This window comes from Hylaeus volcanicus, chromosome 4 (genome assembly GCF_026283585.1).
Source record: "Hylaeus volcanicus isolate JK05 chromosome 4, UHH_iyHylVolc1.0_haploid, whole genome shotgun sequence".
NCBI lineage: Eukaryota > Metazoa > Arthropoda > Insecta > Hymenoptera > Colletidae > Hylaeus > Hylaeus volcanicus.
Genome location: NC_071979.1, coordinates 25,023,683 through 25,045,301, shown reverse-complemented (window position 1 = coordinate 25,045,301; position 21,619 = coordinate 25,023,683). Strand labels below are relative to the sequence as shown.

The following is a 21,619-nucleotide window of genomic DNA, read 5'->3' as shown; positions in this document are numbered from 1 at the left end:
TGCTACGGTTACCTTTCCACCCCAGTAATGAAACTGTCGGTTCGCGTTTTTCGGGACAACGCAGCCCAGTTTTCGTAGTTTTTGACGGGCAACCGGCATATCGGTTGATATTTCTGACAGACTATCCGGTTCGCTCCGCTGCGGTTAATTGATTTTGCTCGTTGCGACGCACGCTAGCGCGCGATATCGAATTTTCGGAGTAAAAAATTACACCGAACACGCGCCGCGGTGACTTGTCTCGTCCAAGTGTCGTTGCCCGGCCTTTGCGGTGTATCGCGTGCAAATTTACATGCGAATGCGTGCCACCGCTTACGTTATCCGTCGTTTACAAATAACTGCGAACGGCCCCGTTAACAAATCGTCGACGAAACTTTTGTGCTCTCTCGTTTGCGCTGCTCTGTGCGCTTGAGAAAAATTCTAGACCACCTAGACGACGCAATTTGTCACGTTAGCCGAAACGATGCTGGATGAAGACTCGAACAAATTTATTCAAGCGATATCCGTTTCGACTCTAGTTCGAGCTCTTCTTCGAAGAATTGTCAAACTTCATTGAAACGAATAAGGCCGATCGCACGCGGGTGCAACTGATCAGTTTCAAACCACTTTGAAACTACACTATTGTAGTTGCATGCGACCGTGGATCTAGGTAAAACAAAGATAGTGGAGTAGGTAAAACAAAGAGCGCGAACGGTTTCCAACACTAATTTCAAATCGGTTCAATGTCCCTTCAATGGTTTTTTTTCTGTGCATCGCTCGCAATATTCTGATAAATGCGAGAAATCATGGGTGCAAATCTTTATAGCGATTGCGCTCCCCCTGTTAATAACAGCTGAGAAAGTAAAAGCTTCGAAATTGCAGCGAGTCCAGGAGTCGGGAAACGGCATGAATAATAGAAAAGCTCAAACAGCAAAAGTTGGAGGTTGGAACGGAGAAGCCGGAGTATCGTCCGCGAAGTTCCAATTTGCGAATGCACGCGGCAGGAGAGGCGAAGTGAAAGTGCAGTGTGCAGCTCTCTGCGCAGAGTAGCTCTCGGTGTCTTGAAGCCGGGGAGCGCAGAACCTTCTGACCTTGTCCCAAATACTGCGACTGACTGGCTCTGTTCGTACCTGGACACGGGGACGGTGGTAGTGGTCGTTGTTGGCAAGTACACACGCCGCCGTTCGTGCAACTTCTCTCGGTGCTGCGTGTACTGGTTGCTTGGCCCTCTGCTCTTTGTCTCGGATCGCTTGCTGCGCCTCGTCGACTTCCTGTCGAGAGCTTGGCGTTACCTTTTGCCGCGGTCCCAGCGTCTCCGACTCTCTGCTAACTTCTAGCTGTGCTCTGCGGAAATTCTTATCCGACTAAAACCGTTCGTTAAATAATAATTGGAATTTTAGATCGATTTAAAGATATCTCTGTAAACCGAGTACCAAAAAAACGAGCACTTCGAACGAGGAATACTGGTCGATGGCAGATAAAAGGAGGAGCGGAACGAGAAGCGTCGAACGCGTATCGTAGCGGAAAGCGTCGACGCAGGTGGAAGGAACGGCTGCGCGAGATCGATGGATTCAATTTTTTTTTTTACGACTCTCAGGCGCGAGGTGGTCATGAAATTTTAACGGGTTCTCTGCAACGACCTGTCCTCCTTGGATTCCCTCTCGAGGATTCGAATCGGCGTGGATCGCATCCGTTTATTATAGATTCGCGGAGCGATGCATGCGACTCGCGTCGACCGAGACTAGTCCTCGTCGGGGATTGCTTTATACATTGGAGCATATCGCGACAATTCCTCGTGGATAGAGAGAATATGCACTCTTTCCCATTCGATGCTACGATTCCGTCCGTCGAGTGCCTACGTAGACGGGCGTTCTCGAAGCTCGATTAGCAACGAAGTCTCGTTGAAATCATCCAACGGTATTTCCGTATAAATTGAATAACACGATGCTTATGGTAATGCGCGAGAGAACTATCCTTGGCGTATGTATTACACCGACGCTTGATTTTTCAAGCCGTTGTTGTAACGCGGCGAGTACTGTTATGACAACCATGGGTCTTCTTGCGCGAGTACAGTTGGTTCCGAGGCGCGTCGACTACGTTGAACTTTATCAATCGTATCAGCGCGTACGAATTTATAAACGAACATAGGAAGAAAAAGTTTTTGTCCAACCGAGGAGACCGTCACTGCCGGAACGTCCTTGCCTCGGCGCGTACGATAAATATGTAACGAGGGGATCGCAGCTGGGCATCGAGCAGCGCTTAAAAAAGCCTCGATGAACACGGATATCGTTCGCAAGCGCGTTTCGCGTTCCACCGTTTTCATCCTTTCCTGGCAGGTTAGCAGGCCGCCGGGAACGCTCTCGTTTTCGCGACTCCAGGAGACAGAAGTGGGTTCACTACCGCCGAAGAATACCGTCCGAGGCAATTAAGCGCGACCGACGCTGCCGATCTTTGTTTCCTTTCGCAATCTCGGCGCAATTAAATCGGATATTTCAGGCGGCGGCGTCGGCGGCGCCGTTTATCGCGATTCCGCGAAAACCGTTCCACCGTCGACCGGTTGGCTCGAGTAAAAACCAGGCCCTAAGGTTTCCTCATCTGCCGATCGTTTTTCGCGATGGATCTCCTTCTGCTCTCCCCTCCCTCCCCTCCCCTCCCCTCCCGTCCCCTCGCTGTCGCCCTTCGAGGTACATAGACGCTCCTTCTTCTTCTTCTTCTTCTTATCCTTTCCTTCCGCCACCGTGTACTTATCGATCGTTCGAATCCTTGCGCCCGATATCGCCGCGACGTAATCGAAAACAAAACCGGTTTCCTATATGCATTATTATTCCACCGTTGCAAATCACTCGTATGTCGAAACGATCCGCCGGCCAGGATGCCCATTAAGGCTAAAACGACGCCGCTCGCCTATGAATCGATACTCGGTTATTATCATCCTCGCGCTCTAATGTCTCGGATATTGATACAATTTTTTGCTCGAATTCGCGATCGCTCGTTATGCCTCCTCGATTGGAACAACCGTTGAACTTCGTCTCGTCGAATGCCATTCGACGGTCTTCCTCATCTTGATAATTGGTAGCCTCTTGATATTTTCGAAACGCCAACGGAGGAAGAGAGGCGATCCGTCGTATCATTGGGCTCGGTTTTTTCTCGCGGACGTTTCGATTAAAAACGGACAACCATCCGCGGGAACAAGCGCGTACACGCTCGCGGCCGGTTTAAACGCGTACCGTACGCGTAATTGCGAATCAGCGTTTTCCGTTCCTTGCTCGCGAACCGCGGTTCGTGGGCGGGGTCATTCCACGAAGTCATTAAGAACCGAGCGAACGCCCGTCCACCGAATAATCCTGCCCGAAAGATACCCGCGACTCCGATTCATGGAAAAATCGCCGAGATCTCGCCAGTTGCGATAAAATGGAACCAAGATTTATATTGCGTTTCTTGGCGCTGAAAATCGCGTACCGATACGATTTTTTAAAACTTTATCTCGACTAGTACGAGTAGCCGAGTTTCGCCTTAAGGGCGACGCGGCAAACAGTTTCATCTTGACCAGGCGATAAAGTCCCGTTTACGCGTCCTCTGAAAATACACGAAGGGTGCCCTTCGCGCGGCTCGAGTGCATCTCGAGAGCAACGTTTGATTTAATCGCGACAGCTCGAAAGGCTCCTCGCCTCAATACCGTCTTCAATGGAAACGTTGATACGGAACGTTCTTCGCTCTCCTTCATGCGAGTGCCTTTTACTTTCCGAATACGTGAAAAATAACTACCACGAGTGTATCTTCGCGGCTTTGCAACGAATCGACGTACAATATCTCAGCCTAATTAAAGTGTCAAAGATAAGCATCGTTTATTTAACGTTTGAAAATCACTTTAAAGCAACAATTATTCGAATAACTTTCACGCTCCGACGTTTCGTCTTAGACCCTGAGAAGATACCTGCATATAACGCGCAATTGCCGTGAGCATTTCGTAGGTAGAGGAGCCGATCAAAGGCTGCACCTCGCGCGCGATTCGACGCGCTCTCGTAAATCGAGCGTCGACGAAATTGCTCTCGAGATGGCCGAATTCGCGCCTGAGGCGTTGTCCAAGCCGATTTCCTGATGCTGACCTAACCGAGGCCTGCCGTTGCGTGTTCGTGTTAGCGTTCGACGAGATGCGAGTCGCAGTTAAGCAGTGCGCGCGCGTCGCAGTGCACGCTCGATTTGCATGTCGCTCGAGGTATCTCTCCTCCGTTCGTAATGAATAATAGATTAACGGCCGCTTATTAGGCAGCCCGGCGAGGCCTTCGCGACCGTCAAATGTTAGAACGTTCTAAAATGGCCGCCCCGAAGGCCAAGCCAGGTTTTTGCGACGACCGGTTTAGAAACCGACTGCGCTTCCCGCACTACTTGCTGCTCTATCGCTGTCCACTGCCAGAAACCAATCACGATCGACCTCTCGAGAATCGATGCTCGATGCCACCGACCAATCCAGAACCCCCACCCAGACCCGCACTTTTCGTTCTCTTTCGGCTTCGATGCCGTCTCGAACTCCGTAAAGAACAGTTCAACGCGAACAAATTTCTAGCCATTTTTCGAGTGGCTCCGATTCGTTTTAACGTTTGCTTTTAATACACTCCCGGATACGCCACCTCGCGCCATCGAAAAGAATCGATTCCCGAGTTTTCTACGGGAGTGAAAATGGTTTACTATCAATAGTCGCTCGCGGAGAGTTTGCCTCTGAAGTCAAAGCGGATCCCATTCATTCAGGGGTAAACTCTCCGCGCGCAACTATTGCTCGCTACTCTTTGAATAATAGCGTTTAGCACCGTGGAGGACGGCTACCACGAATGAATTTCCTTGAAATGAATATTCGCTTTCATGGATCGTATATTTACCTGTATTCGACGCAGGGTTACTCGTATTCGGTACTTGGAATTTTTATTCCCATATCTTGCCCACTTCTACGCGTCGTTCGGAACACGTAATCGCACCATAACTATTCTCCGTCGTATAAATAGGAGGTGTTACGTTTGCATTTGTTTACGCAGGTAACGGTCAGCGTCGAACAAAAACAGAAGCGACGCAAAATGCGGAGAGCTCTACGCGAAGGTTAAACAGCGTGGTCGACGGAGAAGTGTAACACCTTGCGCAATAGAATTTAACGGTTCGCCGAGGTACAACGTATTTAACATTAACAGTTTGCTTATCGTAAAAGTCTCGTCGTCGAAGCATGCTCGGTCGCGCGACAACGACGTTCCGAGACCGCCCGCCGGATCAAGCACGTGCGCTTCCACGGCTTCGATGGGACGAGTTTCTTTTTCCACGAATTGAAAGCGGTCAGTCACATTTCCTAGCCCACTGGCCGATATTTTTTTTTTATCGCTCGTGACAACCACAGGGAGATCGACGCGATTGCAATTGACGGGCGCGTGAATTTTCTCATTTTGTCGTGAGTTGATTGACGAAAGAAATATACACTCGCGATAAGTATTCGTGCAGGAAACATTTATTTTTACTGGGTTGCTGTACGAGTACTTCTTACACTGACTGTAATGTCGATGGCGAAGGAAAACATTGGGATAAATTCAGAAACAGAAAAAGTTTGTAGTTTTGGTTCTGACCTCGGTACGGAAACATTACACGATATCGTCTCTGCCAAGTACCGTTTTTGAATCTACAACGTCCAATACTTCTGCGCACTCCGAACCAGTTTCCCCGGTACGTATAATATGCGAATGTATGTACTAGTTATAAGACACGTTGTACTACATACAGAATATATGTTCCTCGCATCAAAGATATTTTATATGTAATTGATATACGGATATTGTTAAAGACGTAGTATTAACGATCTCTGTAAAAAGTGTAGAAAGATTTCTCAGTGGCTAGATCGATATAATTAATCACTTTAATGAAATACAAGATACGCGAAGGTATGTACAGTCTGATTCTGTACCTTTTTCTACGAATGAGAGTCGCGATGTAACAAAAAAATGCCAATGAATCGTAAGTTGCTTAGATATGCGTTTATTCAAATTGTCGAAGACCCCTGAAAGTCAGACGACGCAGGCCTCTTTTGATCGCTGAAAGGCTCTGCGGCCAATATCCACGTCTCTTATAAGCGAAGCAAAGATCGATCGCGTTCATCGATCACCGTGTCCGGTTGACCGATAAAAATGACCGAAAACCGCAGCGACGCGGACGATCTCGTCTTCCAAGCAGACATTCGCGCTTGGACGGATCGCATTCTCCGCTCCGAACCAAGGCCCCTTTTCCGTTTATTTATTTCATAAGATGACTCGCGTAAATAACCACCAATCACGATACGCAACACTAACAACGCCTCGCAACCTTTAAGGCGCATAACTATCACCCTGACCTCCAGAAAACCGGGACAATTTTCGCGAAGTAAATCTAGCGAGAAAGTGCAGAAAATTTGAAATTCGAGAACACGAATTTGCACACCTTCACGTATACTTAGAGTATTGCGTTGTCCAGAAAGTTCGTGGCAATTTTTAAGAAAAATTCAAGGACACGTTTGAATTTTGATATACATTTATTGAATTACATAGGAACCATTTTGTTCCACAACCTGTCCACCATTTAACCCTTAAAAGCCTGATTTTCCAATATAAATTTAAAAAAATACCAATGTATTTATTATTTGAACAATATCGACAGCTGACGTTTATTTTTGTAACTTTTGTTCGAAAGAACATTATGCCATAGTGATATACATACAGCCAAATATTAAAAACCAATTACAATTCGATTTAAAAGTCCGAAATCAAATTTGAAACTCAAGGCATTTAAGCGTCAAGGGATGTGTACACGTGTTATTTGTCTTCAACCATTCCGATACATTCAAACCTACACCACCTACCAAAAGTCGGCATAGACATTCCAGACGAACCAATAAAATGCTTGGTCGCAATAATAAATCGGTTTAACATACACTACCCCTTTAATAGTAACAACGATAACGAAAATTCTCCGTCTGTTGGTTTCAGCGGGATTCTGGTATCTCAGCCGAGGAGGATCGGACAAGAAGGCATCGTCGTCGTCGTCGAGCTGGCATCGTTCGGTGAACGAGCAACAATCGTTGCGCCTTTTTGTTCGTACGTGCGTCGTCGTCGGCTGGTTACAATTTCACAATAAGTGGTAAGAACAAAGGTACTGTTATTACTTCCCTGTCAGACAATACTCGTCGCGGATAATGAATCGTAATCGCGATCATCGTCCGTTTCGCGGCGCGGCGCGAATTAGGCGAGCTGCGTCCGACGTGCTTAGAGTACGATCGTCGCGAATAACAAGCCAGCGAATAATACGATTGCTACGATATACGTTGCAGATCGTTACACGCTGCCGTGAGCGCGCAAACTGGATACGAATACGAGTGGCCTTTGCACCTGCCGAGCGCATTCGTTCGATTTACCGACTGTTTACGATATCGGGCGACCAACCGATCGTATACAAACATCGATCGGCCCGACGATACGATCGAGGACCGAACTTTCCCCGAAAACAATCGTTTCTTCGCGGTATTGTTCTCTCGGTACTTGACGTAAGTGAGTTAACCCTTTGCGCCCGTGTGGTGACTCTTGATGGTCACTAGATTTAACGCAGTAAATCAACCAGCAATAATGTTTGTTTAAGTTTAATTTCATTGGAACTCGAAGTATCGACAAAATGATTGTCGAAGGGGTAAGGGTGACCTGATTTTCAAATCTCAAATTAAAGAGAGATCGACATGTTCGAAGTCGATCCAAGTTTAACATTCGTGGCAATAGAATGTTATGAAAGCATCTCGAGTGGCTGGCAGGTACCAGAGGGTTAAAACCTGCTCCAGTTTTCGTATGATAAAATATTCGACTCCGTTTGCCTCCTGGCATTTCTGACTGCAGCCTGTCGCGCTAATGGGACATTCCCGTTCTCTGAAACGGATAAACTGTTCGTCGGCACGTGAAAATCTCAGTGTCTCGCGGCTGGATCATTGTGTTCGAAGCAGGTTTTTCCTTCCGACTCGCGAAACGGAATATAATCGACCGGGACGTGGCTGCGAGAAATGCGTGACTTATCGTGCGAAAAAAAACTGTCCACGGTCGTTGAATAATTCGTTAGGTTCGTTTCAATCGTAATTTCGCCAACTTCGAATACGTTTCGCGCCCTGGTCTTAGAGGCGGCACCGCGCCACGGGGCTGGATTCGCGAAAACGGCGAGCGCGTACGAGCGTCGAACGAAGAAGAAAAATAGGAAATTAATTTCCGCCAGTAGGAATTATTCATCGTATTACGGGAACGCGAGCGTTGAATTCTAACGAGACACGGTTGCCCGTTGCAGGCACACACGCACACGCTCACGTATTTTCTAGGCGGTGGTATCTTTTTATAAAATCTTATTTGTCTCGCGAAGGTATTTCTCTCGGCGGTACGTCGTTTCTCTGGATTCAGCTCGGCGACCAACTATCCTGCGCGTTGTCCTTGTAGATTCTAATGCTAAATCCGTCTCTCGGAACCTCTCTCTATCTTTCGAGCGACCGATTGGAATGCATTACCAATGGTTTTAAGAACCTTGAAGCCACCGGCCACGTTTGAAAGTAAGCTGCACAATTTCTTACCCACCGGCGAGTCACCACTAGGAATAATTGCTCATTGCAACCGTATATATACAGGGTGTTAACAAAAATGTGGGTCGTTCGTTCGGCACAGGTCGATGCGGCGAAAACAAAAAAATGTCCCTGGCTGTTTCGCGAACCGTGACGCCGGCGCCGTTCGCGAGGTAAGAGCGGTTGAACTTTGCGCGTTTGGCTTTCGGGATGTGCCGTTTCGATTGGGGAGAGCGTGTTCTGTTTCGGACGTCGGTGCGTGGTATCGAAATCGAGTGATTTATTTATCGATTTATTTATCGACGAGGTAGAGGCCCCTAATGCGTATATGGTTTCTTTAATTTGCGCGCGTCAGAAAAGAATGCGTTGCAACGCTGGAAAACAAAAGCCGATTCTGTAAGAGCTCCGGGAAGCGATCGATACGGAACCGGCACGAAGTTCTGTTTTTTCTGAAATATCCAATCGATCTTTCCGACATCTATAAATATAACAACCCCTTTTGATACTTGGGAAGATAACTTAAGACGGGTAGTATTGTTGCAAAAAGATTCACAAGTTCTCATTGCATTATACGAGCCGTTCACTGCACGAATCGATTAACTTCCTTTTTGAAAAATTGTAAAGCGTCAAAGCACTTGGTATAGTCGTACCTTTTTATATTTATAATAACTTTCCCGAATAATAAAGATTAACACCATTAAACGAACCAATTTTTTTGACCATTGAATAATAAATAATTTATTTCAGAAGCCATTTCGATCGCATTTCTCAATTTTTTGTTTTACGGAGTTAATCGATTCGTGCAACGAACGGCTCATGCGAAAGATGATCTTCGACTAGTGCACGAGCTAGCAAGTAAATGAGAAAAAGTAATCTTTATACGCGTACCTATCGCTAGCAGTGCTTTCTTAACATTCGTTATATCGCTGTTACAATTTGTCCTTGTGTCCCCTCGATCGATAACCGACACTCGATTAATTCAGTTGCAGTTTTCGCCTATTACGGTGAAACGTGCCTGATAAGATCCTTCGATGAGTTTTTATCCGCTCGATCGTTTCCACGAATCGCAGATTTACGCGCGTGACATCGACGCCTAGATATCGTTGCATTTTCCGCGATTTCAAACAATAGTTTTACATTCTCGGCCGGCCGATCGTTCGTTATCGAAAGTTAAATGGATGGCCGTAGATATCGGTTCGCGATTAGATACGCGATTAGAGGGTACCCGGGAAAAAAAGGTTTCGTTTCAAAACAGGAGGTAGCCGGATTTAATATCTGTCTCGTATGGATCGGTGAGCAAACACGATCCCGTCGATTACGTGCACTTCCGCGATGTCGAAGGTCGCGACGGCCATAGTAGGTGGCGACTGGAGACGGATAGGAAGTAGGTTTGTAGGTAGCGAATCTTACCAAACCGTCGCGCCGTTTGGTACCGATCCTCGCGGTTCGAAACTTGGCTGAGAAGTAGGCCTTCCTCTCGAACGAGTATCGCGATGCCTCGACCAAACGAATTTCTCGAATCGATCTCCCATCGATCTCGCGCCGAGGCGCTTTTCACCGAGGAATTCTCGAATTCCTTCGACTGCCTCGATTCGTAATCGCGATAACGCCTCGCGTAGTCGCAACCCAATTTCCTACAGAGACGGCGAAGTAAGTCTACGTAACTATATTACGTATACGATCGATTCTGGTATCGATACCTTGAAAGATTGCACGAAAAAAGATCCGAGTTATCAATATGCGAAACACGGGTAGAGTTTTTTTTTCTTTCTCGGAACAGGTTGAACTCGATCGGACCGCTTCTAGAAAACAGTGAATGGGATGTAACACCCATATAAGCGGTGCGCTGAAGTCGACGCGAATTAAACTCTTTTAATATTTTTAGCTATTCGTTTCTCCACTCAACAGAGAATATATATACGAGCCGTTCGTTGCACAAACAGTTGAGAAATGCGATCAAAATGGCCTCTGAAACAAACTATTTATTTATCAATGAACAAAATAAATGTCGTCGTTTACTGATGTTAATCTTTATTATTCAGGAAAGTTATTATAAATGTAAAAAGTTACGACAATATCAAGTGCTTTGACACTTGAATTTAAGATTCGTGCAGTGAACGGCTCATATAGAAAACTCTTGGCATCCCAAATCAGAGCCACAAATTTAACCGACGTTCCATCGGCGTAGAATCATTTCGCAAACGATCGAAATGTCTCGTAGCTGTTGCTCGCCTTCGGAGTGCCAGAGGCTCGAGGCAACGAGTGCCTTTTTGTGGACAGTGCGCAGTACGCGATCCGCGGGTCGTTTTTTCGTCCGATGGGATCGGTACCGATTAATTAACGTTTTTGCTGGGAAAATCAATCCGCGTGACGCGTCGTTCGCGGCGCTTCGCGACGCGTGGCCTTCGAATACCTGACTCGGATGACGTCAAACCCTTCTAACCAGGAGGGGCCCGGGCGACTAAATATGGCCGTGGATTTAGGCGGCCAATCGCGACGAGCCACCGACCCCAGGCCCCTTTCTAAACGGATCCGGCTCCGGCGGTCCTCCCGAAAAAACCACTCGCGCACGGAATAGAGATTTAGAGAAAATGGGCGACGTGAAATGGCCACTCCTAATGGCGGATCTCGCTTTCTTCGCTCGTCGCCAGAGACCAGGTTTTTATTATAATTACATACGTGTCGCTCTTTGAATAGAATACAAGTTTAAGTTACACAACCGAGCGATAATTAAAATTGACATTACGCAAGGAACTCAAAACCAAAATTTAAATCACAAAATAATCATTATTACTGGATTTGTAGAACAAAATTGGACTGAAAAGCTTGATTTACAGTCACAGTCCCATAAATATTCGCACCCTCTATGCCTATTGAAGATATTTGGTTAAATTAAATAGGTTTGATGTTTCCAAGTATATATTTGTATAAATATGTAGATATATATGTATATTAATTTTTCATTATAAATATGTGTATGAATAAGCTTATACACGTATAGATGTATATATGCTATGTATGCTATATATATGCTATACATATATATATATATACACACATGTATAAGCTTATTCATACACATATTTATAATGAAAAATTAATTTGGTAATATCAAAACTATTATTTAATTTAGTCAAACTTCTTCTACATAGAGGGTACGAATATTTATGGGATTGACTGTATATAACGAAATACATATTTCGTCGATGTTCGATCGTCGGTAGCGTTGATCAATCGTCGACGCAATTGGTACCCAGCCATTCGAGACGCTCGTAAACTTGTACTTGTGTCGATTCGAGGATATTGTTATGCGTTTTTTGCCAAGGAGGAAATCATCGATCGAATCACTTCCGCGCCGATGAATATGCGTGCCTCGCAGACAAGGTCCCTGGCGAATGACAAAAAGTCTCGTCATCTTCGACCTTCCGTGTCCCTCCTCACTACCTCCGGGCTTCCTCGAGATGGAATTTCGCCGCGCATTCATTAGACCAATTATCGTCGTCCCAACGCGCTTGTCGATCGCAAATATTTGCGCGGCCGAGCGCGGCGCATTAATATTTATTGCATGCAAACTACTCTATCGACCTCGCTGCGTACTAGCTACGTTTTTCGCAACGATTGGTCCAATTTCCGCGATAGCCGATCCGTTTTAGCGACCCACCCGACGTCTTGGAGATCACGAACAGACATACGTACGGATAAATACGATATTCGTTTATCGTGTGCTCTGGGACAATGTCCCCCAGGAGTATTAAATCACGACGAAGAAAGTGCTACAAAAGTAAACACGGCGGAAACGCTTCGATACAGCGATGGCCCTGTGAATGGGCGAAAAGAGTGTCGTAAAGCCCTCCCCGCGGGGTTAACCAATCGCGTTCTCGTCGCCATCGTGCCCGTCCAATAAATTGTCGTATATATCGAAAAGCGCAATGTCTTGCTTTGTAGTCGCACGACTAAATAGTATCCGACTCGTTCTGGCAGTAAACGTCGATAGAGAGGCGAAGCTCTCGAGAAGAACGATGCCGAGTAAGAAGTTTCGGGTAGACAAATACGCGACGCGCGATCGATACGACGGATCCAAAAGAGGTACGCGGATCGAGAGGTCGCGAAACGAGGTACATCGCTTAGGAGGCTGCAGCGCGGTTGTGTGCACATGCACCTAGAGTCACGGCGGTCTCTTTCAGGCGCTACGAACAGAGGTGAACGCCGAGCTAGTCCCAGTGTGTGGTAATCGTCGTTTGCAAGATGTTTACGTAATTTCACCTTTTTTCGCATGCATCTCCGCTGATCGGGCGCCCCCCTCTCTCTGCATCGTTCTCCTTCTCGCGTTCAACCTCTTTACCGATGCACGCGAGGAACGGTTTATAATGCCGCCATTAACGGACGTCGTCGTGTTCTCACGACAGGAACGAATCTCCCCCCTCGGACCGTTTTCTTTCCTTTTTCCGAGAATTAACCAGCATCGCGTACGTTTTCCAATCGACGGCTCGAAAGTCCACGGGTAGCTTCGAAGGATGTCCGCGACGATGACAGCTGGATCCCCACATTATTATTAGGGTGACCACAAATTCCGATCGCGCCAATTGGACGCTCGTCGATTTTGTTTACCGAATCTTGAAGCATCCGTGGTAATTTTATCTCGAAGACAAATAATTTGTCCGATTCGGCAGGAGGTTCGCCGATGGAAAAATGGGATCTCCGTCGAGGAGAGAGGCAGTTCGTGTAGAAAATGGGTGTTCCTCATGCGATACTGCGTGTCCCGCGCCGACAAAATTTTTCACGCGGACGGCCGAGATCTGTGGCGATCGGGACGTCGGGTCGGCTCTCTCGCTTCGGTCTTTCCACGATCCTGTTCTCTCCTCGTTTATTTCTATCGGCTGTCTTCTCATCACGGCCGACGAACAGCCCGTGCGTGAGCTCCTACTTTTTGTCGGCCGACGACCGGCCCAGGCCGCCGTTCTCAATGATTTCAAACCCGTTTACACGCACGCTCTGCGTCCGCGTATCCGTCTTTGGCTGCTCGATCCTGAGACAAAGTCCAACCGGAGCCCGCTCAAAAGCCTGTTTCCACCTGCCATAAAAATCGCGACTTTTCAAGAACCTCCGATGTCATCCGTGAAAGCTTCGAACGTTGAGTTGTCGCGTCATTCTAATTACGCGTGCGTAATCGCAGCGTGCTGATGGATACGTCTAGACTTTCATAGGTCTAGGTCAGGACCCTGTTGAATACTTCGCTAAATAAGTCTTCCACTGAGGTAATATATTTAAGAAAATATTATATATACTTTCTTTTTACAAAAAAAAAGGTACGAGTGACGCGGTCTACTCGAGTTTACGTTTCTACGACGACTGAAAAATGTACCGAGTCGTTGTTTCCACACAGTTCCCCTTTGTGGGAATTCCCCGACATTCGTCTTCTGCGCGACGATAATTCTGCCGAACTCGGTTGTTTCGCTCACTATTGATCGGATAGATCTCCAATCATAGAAAATGAAACTTTCAAATTATAACGGTTCTTTTTCTCCAAAAATCCAGCACTCCAATTCGCGAGGACCTCCGTTTACCGTTCACTTTCGCGATATGGAAATGTTGGATGGCGCCAACGAGAGGAGTCGGCTTCGCGGATGATATCGGAGTTCTCGATTCGAGCAGACTCGTCGCGTTCCTTTTGCAGCCGAGTTGGTCGTCGATTAGAGCAATGATAGGCTGCGACGTCCCGCTTCCTGGACGGAAGACGCAAGACAGCCCGGCGTTCCTTCGGAGCAGATTTATAATAATTATCTGAAAAGGACGAAACGCGTGCTCGCTGTAACAAATTATAGGGGAGCATTAGAGCGGTGGCATCGAGCCCGACGGTAGGTCAGTTCCTTCTGCTTATTCGAAGCCCTCGCTTCGGCTCCTTTCTTTTTCTCCCTCCGGTGATCGCCTTACCGCGGCTGCTTCTGCCTCCCGATTGGACCCCGTCCAACCCGGTCATTCGAACCGACCAAACTGGTTTCGCATCGTTTTCCGATGTCGCACCGAGAATTTGATAGATTTCTACCGCGTCCCGATCGCGGATTCGCTAGAAACGTCGCTCGATCGTCGCGGCGCCGATCATCCGAACCGATCATCCGAACCGCGCGAAGGAAAGTGTTCGCTTCGACGTATCCTCGGTGCTCTGGAAACGGCAGGACACGGCGAAACCGAGGATGCCGATGATCGACCGTTACCGCTCGCACGGTGCATCGTCCAATTAATGCGCGAGCGTGCACGAATAATTCTACCTCGTCCAAGGGCAAGCTTAACCGCGCCGGCAGGTGTGCGAAACCGTTGCTTGCCGAGCTGGAGAATTTTTCATCGAGAGTCTGTTGGTATATATGGAAAGCAGGGATGATAGAAAAATTACGAATGCTTTTCATACGTTCTCCCTTTTATTTCTTAACCCTTTCTTTGGTAAAGTCTCACTGACGATACCCAGGTCTTTGGATCGATCCAGTATGAGTAAATCGACTTTTTTACGGGTAAATTTGTGTCTCTGTTGTTTATTACACTGTTACCGACACGGGGATGTAATTTTTCCGAAACATTGAAAACATTAAAAGTATATATAGTCTGGTTGGATCAAAAGTAAAATAGGGAAGTATAGAAAAATGAGGTAAAGCACGGCAAGATAATAAATGCAGAACAAAGGAGATCCACTAGAGATCCAGAAAGGAGAAAGACTGCATTATGAAAGAGGCTATATATTTTTTAATCGTTGGCCCATCGAAATGGACGATTCGACGAAAAGGACGGAGGAAAGTGATTTTTGACCGCGTTCTTCGGGCTAGTTCGATTTCCCAACGGATCGGGCGTCTTTGTCTTACGGGAGGGTTCCGGAAGGCGAGCTCCTCGTCCCACCGGAGGAGTTTCGCGAGCGTAATAGGGAAGGGTGCCCAGGGGGGTTCTGTCCATCCTTTGTATCGTCGAGCAATCACGACCTACCCCACGAGTACGTATACGAACCGTATACGCGAATATATGCGCGTACATTTCTCTTATCCTCTCCCTTTCCGCTCTCCTGGCCTCCCTTCGCGAACCGGGGCGAACACACCCCCAGACCGCTGGGGCGAGCTCCTCTCCCGCTCCCGCGGCCATCACCCCCTGCCATCCACGTCATTTCGCGCTCTGTGGGGTTGCAAATGCATCCGCGATGACTGCCGTGTACTCCCGGAATGACTGATGAACTGCAACGGGCTTCCTTCTGCCTTATAGGCGTGTACAGGACGTTTCAATTACGCGGCAGGGCGACCCTGCTCTCTCTCTCTCTCTCTCTCTCTCTCTCTCTCTCTCTCTCTCTCTCTCTCTCTCTCTCTCTCCCCTCTTTCCCTCCGACGTCCCTCTTTCATATTTCGCGTCTTCTTCCTCGCTTTTCCTCCGTTTACGGCCTCGAATGAGACGCCGTGGCGCATCTAGGGGAACCAGGGGACGGACGGGGGCATCGCAAGAGTGGCCGATGAAGCGTCCAAAGGGAAGACACAGGCTTGCGGAGAGACGGAGGCCGCGAGCTAGGAAAAGCGACGCCGAGAGAGGAATTTATTACGTCCTCGGGCGAACTGCCCCCTCGGTACAATATGTTACAAGTACGGGAAATGAAAAAAAAAAAGGAAGAAAAAAATAGAAGGATGAGAGAAAGAGGAGAAACTGCTAGACTCGCTCTCGGGTAATTAGATAAAGCTCGACGTTCGCTCGTTGCCGCGCGCACGCGTCGACGTTACCCACCGACGCCGCGGTCCGGGATTATTTGTTTCGAAGGCGTGGATTATCAGCGCACCGGCGCACGAAAATTTAATTAACTCGGTCAATTTTTTAACTAATTAACTACGAGCCCTGTCCGCGCGCGCGGGCTCAGCCTCGGACGTTATTTTATTTCGTTATCGTTACTTCGTTATCTCAGATACACGCGTATCATATTCCAAATAATCTCTTAAACGAAACGGGATACCAACCAACGTTCGGAAACGCGCATTTTCCGTGCCTAGACGTAGGCTTTTTCATTCTAACCGAGATGGAACTTGGTGGGCATAAAATTGGATATATGTTCTTATTTATATATATATATATATATATATATATTGGAGTTATGTTTTTTTCCGTTGGAAAAGCGATGCTTAGGAAAATGTGAGACAGTTCGAGTCGTATCGTGATGCGTGCGTTACTATTTATTCGATCTGAAGGGTGGGGGGGGGGGGGCAACCCCTGCTCCAAAATAATAGATTTCTTTCAATTTAAACGAATTTGTAAAACAATACGATGACATGTCCGAAGCAAACGATCGCAGTGAATGAGCAGCTTCCTCTAAAGTATCTGTATATTGTAAACGAGCGCATTCCCGAAGGTAAAATTTTATATTTGACGTCCTTCCACATTCTTCGTAACATCCTCCGAATTTCGTAGCAATTGGCCAACGATGTCTTTTGGAATAACATCCTTTCATTCTTCGAGCCGGAAAGATCGTCTTTGGCGATTTAATAATGCCGCCGACCCTCCGCGTTGTCTCCGTCGCTCGCCTTAATCCTTCTGCGGGGCTTGCCGGGATGGACGAAATTATTGGGGGATTCCGGGTATCCCAGGGCGCAGCGTTTGGCCGCGGACGGGGACAGGAAATTCGTCGCTGCATTGTTTTTGAAGTTTCAATTAAAACGCGGACGCGTTTCGCCGACGCGGCACAGTCTCCTCTCCGGATTCGCCTTTAAAGACGGGGCCCTCGCTCGCTTGCCAGATAAGCCGTTTGTTTCTCTCGGGCAACGGTGAAATCTTGGCGAAAATTGCTCAGTCTCCGCGCGTCTCTCGCGTTTCGTTGAAAGCACCGCTTCCTCTTCCCGTGTCCCGGGGATGGATCTCCAGAGACGCGTCCGTTAATTAAATTAATTCCGATAGCATTTTTTTCCCCGTTGCTCTCGCGAACGGCGTAGACGAGATAAATTACGCAAATTGTAACGAACGCTTCCGCTCGTAACTGACCCGTTACCTTACGTAAACCCGAGCGGGTTCGTAAAAAATTCTAACGTAGCTTTAAAATATTCGAAACGATGCGCGAGTCGCGAACAATGACGAGATAGTGGTATTAGGAACATTTGAGCCGTCCGTTGCACGAATCGATTAACTACACTTTTTGAAAGATCTTAAATTTATGTGCCAAAGCACTTGGTATACTCGTAACATTTTATATTTATAATAACTTTCCTGAATAGGAAAGAACTTTTTTCAATATTTATTCGAATTTATATTATAAAGGGAATATTAAAAAATAATGTGCATTGTTTCGTCGCATTTCTCAACCTTTTATTTTACGAAGCTAATCGATTTATTCAATGAACGGCTCATTTTAGGTATGTATTATAAAGTAATGGAACAAGCGTAGGTTCGTGCTCCCCATCCCAAGAATAAGGAGACAAACGAAAACACGAATCGTAGGGTGCGGAATTGGTCGCGTAAGGAAAGCGGTCGACCGTGGATCCGAGGATCGTGGATTCGAATCTCCGTGCCTTATATTTCGCTCAGACTCCTCCACTTATATTTCAGTATTTTTAACCGACGTCGAAAAGGAGGAGGTTACTCAATTCGACGTGTATATTTTCTAATCGAATCCCACCAGTAGTTTGCACGCTATGGATCACGAAAACCGTCGAGATTTAAAAGTAACAGCAGGTATTATGTCTTGGTTATATCCTACGAAGCGAATAGACCTCCCCTACGTCCTCAAGTTGAGATATTCGAAGCGATTCGACGTGGGACGAACAAACCCTTCGTCATCGTTCCATAGAACTCCGTCTCGCGCGCTTTCCCCATTTTCTCGAGATAATGGGACGAGTTATACGGTGGATCTCTAGGATCCCTTCGCTGTACTCACGGGTTAAAGGGACCATTCCAGTACCGGTGGTAATTAACGCGTAACGTTCGCGTGGTGTCCGCCTCGACCCTTCGGCGGATCGGCCAACTTAGATCCCAGATAGCGGATGGTTCTATCGGCGGATGCGCGAGGAAACGGCAAACGAAACAGCGAGCGGAGCAAGAACGCGGAAAGAAGAAACGAGACGGAAGTCCGCTAATAAAAGCACCCCGCAATGAGAAAGTCTTGAACTGCCGGCAAATGAGATGTTGCCCGAGTCAGCGAGTTACGTATGCGTGGCGCTTTACGCGTACGCGGACGTGCGTTCGTTTATTCTCGCGGCCCGCGCAATTTCTCACTTCCATTCCACGATGATTCCGTTAAAGTCTCACTCGTTCCGTCTTCTATAGAAATTATATTGTAATCGACGTAATTTGTGAAAACAACTACGCGCCGGGAGATTAAAGATTGAGAAAACACGAATCGGCTACCGTCGTTCTCTGCTACGTTTCTACCCTGCGTAAACATTCGGCATTTGAAAAATATTCGCCTTCGCGGCCCCGTCCCTTCCAGAATTACCCCTTTCGGAGTCGCGATTATCGCGGCTCTACGCGACAAGCGTACATTCCCTCCGCACCTGCGACGCGATTGCCTCGCGACGTTCAGCGTTGGTCAACCTTCCAGCGTATGTCGAAATCACCTTTTTTATTCGCCGCTATAAATAACTTCTTTATTCGAGCGAATGTTAATCGGCGTGCGGTAATGCGAGACGAGAATATCTGGGAAACGGTCGCCTTTGGGAGTCGAGCGAATCGTTTGCAGGGAAAGAAAAAAAGAACGCTTATCGCGTCGAAATTGACGGCGATCGGAGACGTGGGAACGCGAGAGAGCCACCAAAGACTCGAAAGCCGTGGCGAGATAGGGATTTTTCTCGCACCAGCAGAAGGAAAAAGATTAGTTTGTTGAAAACAAGCTTTATCTGGCTGCGGTGTTGCGTGACGCGGGAGGACCGCTCGCTCATTCACGATAAGCCTTATCAAAATAATTATGCTATCTGAAAATGTCTATTGCGCGCTCGCGAAAATCCGTCGATTGTGTGGGTGCAAATCCCGAGAAAGCATCCCGCCAGAGCAAATAAATTCTCTACTCTCTCTCTCTCTCTCTCTAAACGTTTAATTTAAATACTATAGGAAAACATTAATCCGCTTTTATCTTCGATCGTGTGCAAAACTAAATTTAGCTGTTACGTAAAATTCGATTGGAGATTTGGAAACGAATCCTACGGTGGTAGCCGTCAATTTATCGGCTCGCTCTCTCGCTCTGTCGATTCTACTCGTTCGCGGTTCTCAGGGTTACGCGAGTCGCGAAAAATATTTGAAGCACTCTCGAACCCTGGCCTTGAACGAGTTTGTTTGCGAGGGCCGCGTTATCGGCACAGTCGACACGTCGATTATTTTCTTCTTTTTTCGCGGAAGGCGACGAGCCTTGCGAACACGGGCACGCGTGACAGCCGTCGGGAAAAATCGTGTCGTTCAGCTTTTCGTAAGAGCGCGATAAAGCCCGCGATATCGTTGTTTTTGAGCCGATCGATCGCGTCTAGCCGTGAAAAAATACCAGACACACGTGACGCGACCGAATCGTCCGATTCGACCAAAAGTTGCGCGGAGGGTAGAGCGTTCCGAGTTAAACCAGCGACGAGATGTTCAGCTTTGGATAAACAAAGACAAAAACATGGTAAAACGAGCGTGGTAAACAGGGTAAACTTGCAAGGAAAAACTACGGGTACGAAACCCTTATACGTAGAAACATCTGCTCCTATCTAGATGCAAATCCATGTTGCTATCTAACGGGGATCAAAATTGTACGCACAGACGTTGTAGATAATCATCGAGGATTCTTCCAAAGAATATTACAAACTTTCTTAATTAATTAAAGTAAATGTTTGTTGGAAATGTACTGTTTACACACGGTGGAGATAGATAACGTACAATGTATGCGAACAGGACGCAGGTTACCCTCTTGGGAAAAGTTTTCGATTTGGACCGAGATCCCGGGTCGTTCGGGCCACGTCGAAAACGTGTTTTCGTCGTGTCCGCGTTAACGCCAAATACCGACAGTCGAATACGGCGAGTCCGTTATCGTGAGAAGGGAAATATTTTGAAGAGTGGAAAAATTCACGATAACAAGAAAAACATGCGAAATCGTCCGGTGACGCGTCCAATTCCGCCGCAATTTTCTCTTATCATCCACTTTAATTAGCGGACGAATGCATTATCGCGTTTCGGACGCGAGCGAATTCAACTTTGCCGGACCCCGTTCCTAGCGTCGACTTCGGACCTTGTTCTTCGAATTAACCAACAAATCCTCTCTAACGTAAGATCGAAAAATTAACACCGTCACCTCTTTCGCGCACGCAAAAAGTACAAAAACCGCCGCGATCGAACGGAAAAGCTCAGCTACGGGGCGACGTGGATTCCTCGACGACATTTTTTCCGCGGTAGCCAAGTTCCTCGTTCGCCGGAATTCTTCTCGAGAAGGGTTCCGTTCGTCCCTTCTCACCTCCGTCGTTCTTCCCCCGCTGAAACGATACAAGGGTTCCCTTGTACTTTATACGGGGTGCGCGAAATGCCCGATGGCATTTCCATTTTGCAGCGGTATAAAAATTGCGCGGGCTCGTCCGACAGCTGGCGATTCGCGTCCCTGTCATCGTTCCCTTCCCACAGGAAACGTCGCCCGTCGCTGGTCCCCGATGAAAATTGGACCCCCGCGTCTCTCAATTTTACGATACACAGACTTCTTCCATTTTATACACTCTCTCGTGCTTTTGTTTTTTTATATTTCATTTGCGTTCGTTCGCTTAACGATTCCGTTCACCAAATAAGCTCAAATAACGAATCATTCGCAAGAGAACCGTGCCAAGCGTCAACGATCGATGTATCGTTTAACCCTTTGAGTGCCAAGAGAGATATATCGCTGCTCGAAGCTGTAAGTGCTACAACTCCTTGAGAAATTAATTTTCAATCGAAGACTCATTTTTACAGACAGTAAATTATGTTTATTTACAAATAAAATTCAAGTTCAAGGTTTTGTGAAATATCTTCTTCGTACAAATTTACTTTACGTTAAACATGTAATGTTTTATTTTTATTTTTTGTATTAATAAAGAAATTTATGAGTACGAGAGAAATGTCTATTTTTGTTTACAA

General features: G+C 47.0%; 1 long non-coding RNA gene across 4 annotated transcripts in view; it reads left to right on the top strand.

Annotated features, from left to right (window-relative positions):
* LOC128874540 (uncharacterized) overlaps nucleotides 1-21,619 on the top strand; it is a 151,940-nt gene that overhangs the window by 19,966 nt on the left and 110,355 nt on the right. For all 4 annotated transcript variants that reach the window (XR_008456664.1, XR_008456665.1, XR_008456663.1 and 1 more), the window contains exon 3: nucleotides 6,966-7,116. This is a non-coding gene — a long non-coding RNA (uncharacterized LOC128874540). The remainder of the gene's footprint in view (nucleotides 1-6,965; nucleotides 7,117-21,619) is intronic.